A 12,263-nucleotide genomic window follows, 5' to 3' on the forward strand; every position below is an offset into this window, starting at 1 on the left:
TTCAAAGAAAACTCAGAGTTATAGAAAGATTGCCTATAATTATGTGATTCTTTTATTTAACTCTCCAATAAAATGTGGAAGTCAAATTTGCAATTTCAATAAAAGAATCATAATACCTGCCCATACATTTATATAAATGCTATTATTAAGGCATTAAGAAATTATGTGTATGCACAGACAGGATCCAGGATCCACATACAAACTGATGTACATGCTCTAATGCGCTCTAATGTATGTTAATGTTGGCCTGCGTGAGATAGGAAGAATATTCAAGCCAGATCAGGGACTGGCAAACTATTTCTAGAAAGAGCCAGACAATAAATATTTCAGGTTTTGTAGCCACATACACCCTCTATCACATATTCTTCTTCTATCTTTTAAACAACCTTTGAAAAACAAACCCATGGCCTGTATAAAGATTAGCCTAATTTGGTTCCCATGCCAACTCTGAGGATTATGCTTACTAAAGTAGGAGATTAAGGCCGGGCATGGTGGCTCATGCCTGTAATCCTAGCACTCTGGGAAGCCAAAGCAGGTGGATCCCTCAAGGTCAGGAGTTTGAAACCAGCCTGAGCAAGTGCGAGACCCTGTCTCTACCAAAAAATAGAAAGAAATTAATTGGCCAACTAAAAAATATATAGAAAAAAAATTATCTGGGCATGGTGGCACATGCCTATAGTCCCAGCTACTCGGGAGGCTGAGGCAGAAGGATTGCTTGAGCTCAGGAGTTTGAGGTTGCTGTGAGCTAGGTTGACGCCACGGCACTCTAAGCCCAGGCAACAGAGTGAGACTCTGCCTCAAAAAAAAAAAAAAAAAAAAAAAAAAAAAAAACCAAGCAGGAGATTAAGAAGAGTATTATTAAGGGTAAGATGAATAAATAATTTAAATTTATAAAGAGGCTTTCAAACATTTAGTTTCTACTTATTCTATCAAACTTTTGTCAGAGTAGATAAATCACATATTTGAATTGGTTAAGTAATCTGTGATTCCTTTCTTTCTCTAGTTATAATAAAGAAAAGCAATAAATAATAAAACAATGGCAACTATTACACAGAAGACTAACAGGTAAAAACAATTCCCACTTAGATAATCATCCTAGGAAACACTATCTTCATACATCAACAGTCACTAAACCAAATGTGTCAAAACAATCAACCATGGCCCACGTGGTGCAGAATGGCAGCGATAAAAGGAATGCGGGAGGAAGCACCGACAGAGCAGTGAGCAACATGTGTGGCTTCCACTGCGGTGGCCTTTTCCTCCGGAGTGCCATAAAGAATGTGCATTTGCACAGTATGGGCCACAGCTGTTCTTGGAAGGAGCAAGTGATAATGTCCGACTTGCCACTAAAAGCAAGCGCCTATACAGGTTCCGAGCACACGAGCTCAGGGGCACTCCGGGGCTGGCGCAGGCCCGGTGGAGGGAGGGCTCAGAGGCGCCAAGGCCAGGGGAAGGCATGTCCCGCGGGAGGGACAGCGACCAGCAGGGCAGCGACCTGAGGACTCAGGCGCCCTGCCAACGAGGGGGCGGGATGACAGTGACCGCGGAGGGGCAGAGCGCGGGCTGGGGCGCTTCCACCGGTGCACCACCAGTAAGGGAAGCTGAGTCAGCACCCGGGGTGGCACCGGCCACGCCACCGCACACGCTTCTCGCTCAGTTCTGACTCAGACACTCGCGGGCGCGCACAGGCAAGGTCGAAACCGACAATGGCACCGCAACTTGAAGGAAAATAACGGCTACTCAGAGCGCACTGCCTGGATACACACTGCAAGAGAACACACACTGCGTGAGAACACACAGCAGCGCGGCCACGCCTCTGCCTCGCGCGGCCTCCCCTGCGCCGGGCGCCGCAACTCCCACGGCGCGGGCTGGACACGCCTCCGTCTCCGCGTGGCCGCTCCACCACTGCCCCTGTCCCTCACCTCCCAAGCTCCCTTCCTCGTACAGCCTCGTAGAGACCGCTCTCCCGCACCTCTCACTTCCCACAGCTGCGGGGAGACCGCTCTCCCACACCTCTCACCTCCGACAGCCGCGTGGAGACCGCTCTCCCACACCTCTCACCTCCCACAGCCGCGTGGAGACCGCTCTCCCACACCTCTCACCTCCGACAGCCGCGAGGAGACCGCTCTCCCACACCTCTCACCTCCCACAGCCGCGTGGAGACCGCTCTCCCACACCTCTCACCTCCGACAGCCGCGCGGAGACCGCTCTCCCACACCTCTCACCTCCCACAGCCGCGTGGAGACCGCTCTCCCACACCTCTCACCTCCCACAGCCGTGCGGAGACCGCTCTCCCACACCTCTCACCTCCGACAGCCGCGTGGAGACCACTCTCCCACACCTCTCACCTCCCACAGCTGCGTGGAGACCGCTCTCTCACACCTCTCACCTCCCACAGCCGCGTGGAGACCGCTCTCCCACACCTCTCACCTCCCACAGCTGCGTGGAGACCACTCTCTCACACGCAGCACGCATCGGACGGAAGGACCTGGTGGAGGGCTGGCCCCTGCTGGGTGCTGTGCAGCCTATGGAAAGCAGAAAGGGGGCCAGGACCCACAGGCTGCAGAGGGAAGGAGGGACATTTTTACACAAGACCATTCAGAGACAAGCTATAAATGACATCTGAAATAACAAGAGAGAAGTTTTAAGAACTGAAGATATAAGTCTATAGATTCCAAAGAATTCCAGTATATCCCACAAAGGTGTCTTTCCTTTTTTTTTTGTTTATTCAAGGCTAAACAAATATATCTTTTAAGCATTTGGCTACATAGAAAAACAAGTAATTTACCCACAACTAATAAAGAATTATATTGTTCAGGATTTTGTCTCTGCAACACTAAAAGTCATTGGATCAATGTCTTCATAAAATTATTCTCTTACAGCCAAGTGGCTGTTCATGTATGAAGGCAAGAGACATTTCTAGACACACAAAGGCTCAAAAGATATAGCACAAAAAATATACCAGCAAGGTTAAGAATAAAAAATTCAATGATAGGAAAAAGAAATATAAAAGGACTGGCAATAAACATTAATGCAAATTAAATGTTAAAGCAAATAATATACATATTTACCAGATAACTGTGGTAAATATTTTATAAAATTAAATGCAAAAGACAAAAATACACCTGAAAACAGAATAATGAAATGAAAAAGAGAAGGCAAAATAAACTGTGTCTATAATTTCAAATTAAATTAAGACTAAGAAAAGGGAAAAAGCATGGGAAATAAAGATGTGCTAAACTGTTATATAATATAAGTTAAAAGACAATATATAACAATTTTAAAACATTTCTCTCAAATCCGCAAACAATATGGCCTATGTAGCAAAGAGGGAAAAATGAAGAACAAAAAGTAAACAAGTGAGAAAGAAAATAGGGCAACAATTTCAATATGATAAATGTAAATAGCTTATATTCTTCTATTAAAGGGCAAAGGCATCAGAAAATAAAAATCCTGCCACACTGTGCTTATAAGGCACATGTCAAAAACAAAATTTTTAAATGTTCACAAAAATATTATGAAAAATATATTAAGCAAATGTGTGTAAAAATAAGGGTATAAAGTGTTACCATTATATTATTGTGCAATAAAGAATTTAATCTTACCCCCAAAAAGGTGTGGGCCTTTCCCCTCAGCTCCTGGGAGGTACTCTCTAAACTCTTGGAATGCTCTGCCTGATAAAAATGTTTTGTTTACCTGGGGCCTTAAGCCACACCAGACAGTCTAATAATGTCATTTGTGGTGAGGATTCTGGTTACTCACTGTCAGCCTGAACCTCAAGGGGCTGGAGTCTGCGATCAGACATGGGGCTGCTGAGCATCTCTAAGTGATAAAGCCCCAGTAACTCTGCATCTGGACACCTGGGCTTGGGTGGCTTCCTTGGATGGCAGTCTTCCATGTGTGTTGTCACAAATTGTGAACTGAAAGGTCAGTGCTATCCATAATTCCACTGAAGTGACAACAACTGGAAGTTCTATGCCTGGGATTTTCCTAGCCCCTGCTCCATGCCTCTCTTCCCCTAGCTGATTGTCATATGTGTATTCTTCCTGTAATAACCCATAACTGTGAGTACAACAGTGTTCACTGAGCTCTAGCAAATTACTAAACCTGAGGGTGATCTTGGGGACTGCCCATAACTTTATAGTTATATATTATTATATTATAATATTAACAGAATCCAAGTCATCAAAAGATACCAAGTAAACATGTTTTACATACAAAGAAAAACTAACAAAATCAAAATTAAAGACGGAATTTGTCTATAATGTTTATTATAAATAAGCTAGATTTAAATAATGTAATTAATCAGGTATTGCTAAAATATCAAACAGTGTACCCTGAAGATAATGTGCCAATCTCTTTTTTTTACATCTATAGCATATTTATAAAAAAAATTGATAAAATATTAAGAAACATATTTTCTGTTCACAATACTATAAGACTAGAGACTAATTTTAAAAACAAAAATTTACTAGAAACTACTAGGTCAAGGAGGAAAGTTAAAATTATAAATTTTAAAAACACAAAAAGAGCATCACTAAAGAATCAATGTTTTAAAAAAGGAAGTAGGGAGGGAATCAAGATGGCGGAAGAGAAACACCGCCAGACAAAGTGTCTCAGCAGAAAAGACAGATTCTAGCAGAAATTAGAAGAAAGAAGCAAGAAGACAAGCCTACATCAGATGAGGGTCGGAAGGAGAACTACCTGAGACCACAGGAGACTCCACAGGAGGAGGTCTCTCAGGAGAACTGGAAGCTGGGACTTCTGGAGCAGCACGGAGACCAGCAGGAAAGGTACATGGATAGGCCGTTTCCCCTCCCCTGCATCTGGGACTGCTGGTGGGCTCCCCAGTGGGTGGAGAGATCTGTGGACACCAGCCCAGAGATGGCCGCTGCCAGTGATCGGTAAGCCAGTAGCAGACGCGGCACCAGGCTCCCAACTCCCTCGGGGCACCTCCCTGTGCACAGCCCCAAGCCACGTGGCAGGTGCCATATTGCCTTCTTCTCCCCTCCCCCGACCCTACCCTCAGCTGCCCAGAGAGACAATACAGCCACCAGCCGGAGGCACCTACAGGGAACAGAACAGGACCTTCCCTTTAGGGGCCCTACAGCTGACTAAGGGGAACTCAGACTGTGAGCTCCCTACCCGCCAACACTCCCAGGTGCTGTTGGCACAGTGATCCCAGGAAATGGGGCAGACCCTGAGGCTGAGAGACATAGACCCAGCTTGGGCTCCCTGTGGGTGAATTAGGACCAGCACTCCTCTCCCTGGTGGGGATATACTTTGAACTCTGGGACCTAGAGGTCAGACCTGCAGACCAGATCCCGAGCACCGAGGTCTCTCATTGCCCGGGGCACAGAAGGGATATACTTGAAAAGCCTACAGAGGTGTGTGTGCCTTCAGGGGCAGATCAGCCTCCTAGAGGGCAACCCTCCTCCCAAAAGGAGGCTGTACGCCCAGCCCAGGTGGCATTCCTGCGCAGGGAACCTCCCTGCCAGCATCACAGGCAGGGGAGGCCTGGTGGTGTGTGGTCTGGCCTGCTGCCAGAGGCCTAGGAGTAGCAGCGGAGTTGGGGATGGTGAAAAGGAACGAGGCCCGCTCCAGACTGTGGGTCTCAGACAGCCCCACCCCCACAGGCAGAGTTCAACAAGAAGAGATAACAATTTTAAATATATATGCACTCAACTTAGGTGCACCCAGATTCATAATGCAAACCTTACTGGAGCTAAGCAAATGGATTAATAGCAACTCCATAATCACCAGAGATTTCAACACCCCACTGACGGCACAAGACAGATCCTCTAAACAGAAAATTAATAAAGAAATAATGGGCTTAAACAAAACTCTAGAACAATTGGGTCTAACTGACATTTACAGGACATTCTACCCCAAATCCACTGAATATACGTGCTTCTCATCAGCTCATGGGACATTCTCTAAGATTGACCATATCCTAGGACACAAAGTAAACCTCAAGAATTTTTAAAAAATAGAAATCATTCCATGTATCTTCTCAGATCACAGTGGAATAAAACTAGAAATCAACCCTAACATAAACTCACATTTCTACACAAAAATGTGGAAATTAAATAACCTCCTACTAAATGATTACTTCATAAATGAAGAAATCAAGAGGGAAATAAAAAAATTCTATGAACAAAATGACAGTGGAGAGACAAGTTATCAAATCCTCTGGGACACAGCTAAAGCAGTTCTGAGAGGAAAATTTATCTCCATAAATGCCTATAACCAAAAGTCAAAAAGATTACAAATAGACGATCTAATGAAACGACTCAAAGAGCTGGAAAAAGAACAGACCAACCCCAAACCCAGCAGAAGAAGTGAAATCAACAAGATCAAATCAGAACTAAACGAAATTGAAAACAGGGAAGCTATTCAGGAGATTAAGAAAACAAAAAGTTGGTTCTTTCAAAAAATAAACAAAATTGACACACCATTGGCTAAGCTAACGAAAAGCAGAAAAGAGAAATCTCTAATAAGCTCCATCAGGAACAAAAAATGAGATATCACAACTGATCCCAAAAAGATAAAAGATATAATATATGAATACTACAAAAATCTTTATGCACACAAACTGGAAAATGTGGAGGAAATGGACAAATTTCTAGAAACACACAGCCTCCCTAGGCTCAACAAGGAAGAAATAGATTTCCTGAACAGACCAATCTCAACAGCTGAAATAGAAACAGCAATTAAAAATCTCCCTAAAAAGAAAAGTCCTGGTCCAGATGGTTTCACACCTGAATTTTACCACACTTACAAAGAAGAACTAGTACCTATCTTGCAGAAAACTATTCCACAACATCGAGAAGAACGGAAACCTCCCTGACACCTTTTATGAAGCAAATATTACTCTGATACCAACACCAGGAAAGTATGCAACAAAAAAGAAAACTACAGACCAATATCCCTAATGAATATAGATGTAAAAATTTTCAACAAAATCTAGCTAACTGAATCTAGATGCTTATCAAAAAAATAATCCATCAAGACCAAGTGGGCTTCATCCCAGGGATGCAGGGATGGTTCAACATATGTAAATCTATACATGCAATTCACCACATAAACAGAAGCAAAAACAAAGACCACATGATTCTTTTAATAGATGCAGAAAAAGCTTCTGACAAAATTCAACACCCTTTCATGATACGAACACTTAATAAAATCGGCATAGAAGGAACATACCTAAAAATGATACAAGCCATATATTATAGACCCATAGCCAACATCATACTGAATGGGGAAGAATTGAAAGCATTCCCACTTAGAACTGGAACCAGACAAGGCTGCCCACTATCTCCACTTCTACTATTCAACATAGTGCTGGAAGTCCTGGCTACTGCAATCAGACAGGAAAGTGGAATTAAAGGTATCCAAATAGGGGCAGAAGAGATCAAACTTTCACTGTTTGCTGATGATATGATATTATATTTAGAAAACCCCAAAGATTCAACCAAGAAACTCCTGGAACTGATAAATGAATTTAGTAAAGTCTCAGGATACAAAATCAATACACAGAAATCAGAAGCATTCATATAAGCCAACAACAATCAAATTGAGAACCAAATCAAAGACTCAATTCCCTTCACAATAGCAACAAAGAAATTAAAGTACCTAGGAATATACTTAACTAAGGAGGTAAAAGACCTCTACAGGGAGAACTATGAAACACCGAGGAAGGAAATAGTAGAGGATGTAAACAGATGGAAAGCCATACCATGCTCGTGGATCAGCAGACTCAACATCATTAAAATGTCTATACTACCCAAACTGATCTACAGATTCAATGCAATACCTATTAATCCCATCAGCATTCTTCACAGATATAAAAAAAAATAATTTTACGCTTCATATGGAACCAAAGAAGACCCCGAATATCAAAAGCAATTCTAAGCAACAAAAACAAAATGGGAGGTGTTAATATGCCAGATATCAAAGTATACTACAAAGCTGTAGTAATTAAATGAATCTGGTATTGGCACAAAAATAGGAATATTGACCAGTGGAACAGATCTGAGAATCCTGATATAAAACCATCCTCATATAGCCATCTAATCTTTGACAAAGCAGACAAAAACATATGCTGGGGAAAAGAATCCCTTTTCAATAAATGGTTCTGGGAAAACTGGATAGCCACTCGTAGAAGGCTAAAGCAGGACCCACACATTTCACCTCTCACAAAAATGAACTCACGCTGGATAACAGACTTAAACCTAAGGTATGAAACTATTAGAATTCTAGAGGAAAATGTTGGAAATACTCTCCTAGACATCGGCCTAGGCAAAGAGTTTATGAAGAAGTCTCCAAAGGCAATCACATCAGCAACAAAAATAAATAAATGGGACATGATCAAACTAAAAAGCTTCTGCACAGCCAAAGAAACAGTCATGAAAGTAAACAGACAACCTACAGAATGGGAGAAAATTTTGCATCCTACGCATCCGATAAGGGGCTGATAACTAGAATATACTTAGAACTCACGAAAATCAGCAAGAAAAAAATCACATAATCCTATTAAAAAGACTTGAACAGAAACTTTTCTAAAGAAGACAGAAGAAAGGCCAACAAACATATGAAAAAATGCTCAACATCTCTAATCATCAGGGAAATGCAAATCAAAACCACAATGAGATATCACTTAACTCCAGTGAGAATCAAAAAGTCTCCAAACAATAAATGCTGGCGTGGTTGCGGAGAGAGAGGAACACTCCTACACTGCTGGTGGGACTGCAAACCAATTCAACCTCTGTGGAAAGCAATATGGAGATACCTTAAAGAGATACAAGTGAATCTACCATTTGATCCAGCAATCCCATTACTGGGCATCCCATTACTGTCAAGATCCAATGACACACTACAAAAAAGACACCTGCACTCGAATGTTTATAGCAGCACAATTCATAACTGCAAGGCTGTGGAAACAGCCCAAGTGCCCATCAATCCAAGAATGGATTAATAAAATGTGGTATATGTATACCATGGAGTACTATTTAGCTCTAAGAAACAATGGTGACATAGCACATCTTTATAATTTCCTGGTTAGAGCTGGAACCCATACTACTAAGTGAAGTTTCCCAAGAATGGAAAAATAAGCACCACATATACCCACCAGCAAACTGGTATTAACTGAGCAGCACCTAAGTGGACACATAGGTGCTACAGTAATAGGGTATTGGGCAGGGGGGAAGGGAGCGGGTATATACATACATACTGAGTGAGATGTGCACTATCTGAGAGATGGTCATGCTGGAAACTCAGACTTGTGGGGGGAGGAGGGGAAAGGGCATTTATTGAAACCTTAAAATCTGTACCCCCATAATATGCCGAAATAAAAAAAAAAGAATAAAAGAAAATAAAAAAAATTAAAAAGGAAGTAGAACACATAAATAAACAGATAATGAAAGGGCCATAACATTAATTTTAAATGATTTAAAAATTACAATGCAATGGCTAAAAAAATATGAAAATCTTGATGAAATAGAGAATTTCAAGGGAAAACTAAACCAAAATAAACAAAACACAAAAATAGAGGTGTTAAAAGTACACATACATATCAACTGCTGGTGCCCACCCCTTTAGCCACCTATACATTATGTTGTCTCTACAGGAGGGACAACCAGACACTAAATGACTCCCAGTGTGATAAAAGAGGAAGCAACACAGTTCTCCTTGTGGCCAAAAATGTTGAAACTGAATCTTATCTAAAGTGGTTTAGATGACCCCTAGCACATTGGAGAGAAAAATAAGTCAAATGACACCATGAGGAAGTAATCAGTCAAATCCAGAATGTGGGATACTTTATAGTACAAATAACCTTGTTTCTTCAACAAATCAATGGCATGAAAAAACAAAACTAGGTAGGAAAGGTGAGGGGATTTTTACAGTTTAAAAGAGGCTTAAGAGATTAAAAAATCAAATGAAATACCTGAATTTTATTTGGATCTTGATTTAGACAAATCAGCTATAAAAAAGAGAGTTTAGGGATAATTGGAGAAAACTGAATATAAACTAGGAATTAGATGATACTGAAGAATTATTGCTAATTTTGTTAGCTATGATAATGGTATTATGATTAGGTACATAAATATCTTTACTTGAGGGATTCATACTAAGGTATATAGGAGAGAAATGTCATGCTGCTTGAGATTTGCTTTAAAATATATCAGCAAAACACAAATAAATCAACTTCAAAAAATACTGATAAAACAAGTATGAAAAAATATAGTAAGTGTTAAACCTAGATGGCAGGTATATAGCAGTTGATTATATTAATACTATCATCTCTATTTTAGCATGTTTGAAAATATTCATAACCGAAAAGTAAAACAAATTAAATGAGCTATTTTATGTAACAGCTCTTTTAAAATTTAAACAGGTAATTTCTAATCTATATAGCCCATTGAGAGTACATACACAAACACATACAGATACATTCATATGATTCTGTATAACATTAACACTACAACCTGACCAGAAAAGCATTTTTAAAAACTATAGATTAATTTCATTTAAGACTATAGTTGCAAAAAGTTATAAAAACCTACCAACAAATCAAAACTAACATAATTACCCAGAACAGGTTTTCTCTAAAGAATAAAACAGGTTTCTAACATACACAACTATATACAGTATAACCTCAACTTAATAATATGTAATAATATGTACTCATAAAAGCTAAGAAAAAAATCAAAAGGAAGAAAAACATCAAAATGTCAATGTGATTATCTCTACAATGGAAGTAGTTCTTGCTAATTATTTATCGGTTTAATATTTTCTATAATATGCATTTCTTTTACATCAAAAAACAGAAAAACTAGATATATGTGCATGCGTCTAAATTTACTATCACAATCAGTTTCTATATGTCATACAGTCATTCACTTATTAGTAGTTGGTGAGCATTATCTTTGTTAAACTTTAATTTGCCAACACACCTTTAGAGCAAATGTCTAATAAATGAGACTACACAAATTTAATGTATCAAATAACATGCTTCTAGAGTGAATGTCTAATAAATAAGACTACATAAATTTAATGATTACCAAATAAAACTTCTTGAAATCTGCCAATAGTAAAGCCATTTATAGAAGCAAAAAGCATAAATACAAATATACATGCATATGTAAATGTGTTTTTTAAAAAGACTGGAGAGAAATCCATCTTTTTGCTAAGTGAAATCACTTTAATTATAAAAATTTATGAGAAGCATTTGTGTCACTATTAGGCATATGAATAAACACCTTTACTTGATTTATATACTAAACTCTGTTCACATATACTCATATTTCTCTTCCTAATATGGTTAACATTAACTATTGGTAACTTAGAACAGCAGTAAGCACAAAGAAAGAAAGGCCCACCATCAAGAACCGTTGGCACACAGCATTTACCAAAGGTGATGACCTAGTTTCTCTGTTCCCTCCTAGGCATTCACATTTTACCCCTTCAAAAACCTAACCTCTACCTGCAAGGAAAGAGCTGTATTTAAGGTGTCAGAAGTCAATTAAGCATATTTGGCACATGAGGACATGGATTTTAGAAACAATAAAAGGATTTCTGTACTTTAAGAATACAAATTAATTTTTTAAATTTGTCTTTCTGAATTGAAGAAGGTGCATCCTCTTAATATACAGACTTATAGATACCTAGCTATATAGGTACATAGTTATAATATCTTAGTTTAAAAAGAACTGGGTTAACTTTTATTAATAATGTTTTACTTTTTACTAGATAAACAATAATTAAACTTTTATTAATTAAAGGTGGTTAAAATAAAGCCTACTGACACCTTTCATTGAAATGTCTAAAGCTATGACATTTGCACTTGATACAACTTCCCTCCCATATAAACATAATGGCATTGCAGTGGGACAGCGACCTTCGTGTATGTGTGGGGCTGCTGGGGTAAGAGCCAGGAAGAATGACACCTTGTCATCAGTCCTTTCCAAATTGTACACACAATGGGTCACATTTATAGAATTAGTCACATATGTAAGATATTGATGGCTACAAAAGGATTTTAAAAATCCTAGAATTTTACCCAGTGAGATTTAATTTCTTATCAACCTTGTAGATTGTACATCACAGAAGGGTAAAGTAGTCTCCAATTTCACACATGTACGATAGGTCAACAAAAGCCTCAGAGATAAATTTTTAAAGTACCAAGCCTTCAAAGAGATGCCAGCCTAGTCTGCAACAAATATTTATGGCACATTTTAGAACTCTACTTAATAAATACAGAC

The 12,263-nt window shown here is 39.6% G+C and overlaps 1 protein-coding gene across 7 annotated transcripts in view; it reads right to left on the reverse strand.

The window, feature by feature from the left end:
* The window catches only part of EXOC2 (exocyst complex component 2), a 227,117-nt gene that overhangs the window by 142,893 nt on the left and 71,961 nt on the right, over window positions 1-12,263 (reverse strand). The gene's annotated exons all lie outside the window — the stretch shown is intronic.

Source organism: Microcebus murinus, chromosome 15, assembly GCF_040939455.1.
Source record: "Microcebus murinus isolate Inina chromosome 15, M.murinus_Inina_mat1.0, whole genome shotgun sequence".
Lineage (NCBI taxonomy): Eukaryota > Metazoa > Chordata > Mammalia > Primates > Cheirogaleidae > Microcebus > Microcebus murinus.